The sequence below is a fragment of the Brassica oleracea genome, chromosome C7, assembly GCF_000695525.1.
Source record: "Brassica oleracea var. oleracea cultivar TO1000 chromosome C7, BOL, whole genome shotgun sequence".
In the NCBI taxonomy this organism is placed as follows: Eukaryota; Viridiplantae; Streptophyta; class Magnoliopsida; order Brassicales; family Brassicaceae; genus Brassica; species Brassica oleracea.
Window position 1 is genome coordinate 10283467 of NC_027754.1, and position 2114 is coordinate 10285580.

Below are 2114 nucleotides of genomic sequence, written 5' to 3' on the forward strand. Positions count from 1 at the left end.
GCATCTCCAGCTTCTTCACATGAGTGCTCAAAATCTCAAACTTTGTGTTCAGGTTGGTGTAGACAAAATCAATCTTCCCATTGAAGTCCACAGTCATGCACTGCTGTCCCTCAAGAACTCTGTCAAGCATCTCTTCAATCTTGCTTTCTTGAGTAGGTGGTGGTGGCTTCTGGTAGTAGGAGTTTCCATAACTCATGTTGTTGTTGTAGTTGTTGATGTAGGTTTTCTGGTGCTGCGAACTCTGGTTGAAATTACCCCTATTTCCATAGGAGTTTCTGTTTCCACTCTTGTTTCCAGAACCCTGGAATCCAGTTCTACTGATGAAGTTCACATCTTCTTCTTCCTCTGCTCTACCCTCTGTGTCTACAGCCTCAACATCCTCAACCAAGCAGACCTGCTTCCTGAGAAGCTTGTAAACACTGTCCAGCTTTGCCTTCACTTCATCCATCTGGTCATTCCCAAGAATGGTTGCAGATCTCTTCCTCTCAAAATAAGTGTTTTTGGTGCTGCTGCTGGATGCTAAGTTCTCAATAACTTTCACAGCCTCCTCTGGATTCCTAGTGTTGAAGTTCCCATTGCTGGAAGCATCAAGAGCCATCTGATACTGCACCGCGATGCCTCTGCAGAAGGTACTGAGCAACTATACTTCATTGAATCCATGGTGTGGACAGACTCTCTGATAAGACTTGAATTTGATCCAGGAGCTTCTGAATGATTCTGCAGGATCCTGAGTGAATGTAGCGATCTTGCTCCTCAAGTCTTCAGCACACGCCTCATCAAAGAAGTTGCATAGGAATGCATTCTTGATGTCGCTCCAGGATGTGAGAGATACTGGTGGTAACTGATTAAGCCAATGTGAAGCTGTCTGTCCCACGAGTGTGCAGTACTGCAGCTTCAACTTGAAATTCCCCCTCTGAATAATTGGAGGACGAATGGCTGATCTGTTGGTGTAGAAATGATCTGGACGGTTGTAATCAGCCAACGTTCTGGGTCGAGCAGCCTCATCTACATGTAGAGTAGTGCATGTAGTATTAGTATCAGAGTCAGGGATTGCAGCCCCTTGTGCGTGTATCCTCTGGCCTGCTGCATTACGCAGATGACCTTCCTGGTCATGCATGTCTCCCCTCTCATCTCATACAAGTATCAAGGTCGCAACCATGTCTCGCGGTTTAGTATCGATCGATGTTTGGGCTGAAATATCGATCGCCGTCGGATAGATGATGTCGGTCGACGGAAGAAGAGTGACTTCGGTTGATGGTGGTGAGCGAGTATCGGTCGACGAGACTGGTGTCTAGGTCGACGGTGGCTGGCAAAAATCGAGCGACGAACAAGTGTTGTTGTCGATCGATGAGGAACATATTCCTTTGCGGATTGAACGCTCCAAGCTTGCAGGATCTGATGACAATAGCAGTTGATATTCCTTGTTGCTTCTGGTACTGCTGTGTCAGAAAGTGGTTTTAGACCTAACAAGATTAAATCTATAAAGAGATCAAAGCTCCCAGGCAACGGCGCCAAATTTGATATCACTCAAATTACTCTAAGGAGTGAATTATTCTCTAAAATAAGAGGTTCAGTTGTAGTACTTAGGGATCGAATCCACAAGGAGCTTGGGAACCTAATAAATCTAATCAGAATTGTTAAGCTAGGTTGTTTAATCATTTAAACATAAAGTTGCAAGTTTGTGAGCAAATAATTGCTCTATTGATTGATTGAGGTTTTGGTACTTAAATGGAAATAGCTAGACTTATGGTTTTTATTCAGGTAATCAGGATTATAATCCTACAGATGCCTAATAAGTTGTATGCATGATATTATAGAGTTCAACACTTAATAACAAACCCTTAGGCTTTCGCTTTCTAGGTTTTTCTATTGACCAGTGTCGATCGATTATTCTATAGGAATGTCGATCGATACACTTGTTGAAACGTCGACTGATTAATTGATAGGAATATCGATCGAGGCTCTTCGTCAAGCGTTAATGCGCGGATTAAACATGCTCACTAAGCTTACTAGATCAGCTCTCGCTTATTCTAGCAAGTCTTAGCTCAGTTAGGATGGTTCAGGGTGAGATGCAAGCTGTCGCTTATGTCTACAATTCCTAGGGCAAGTTCTAG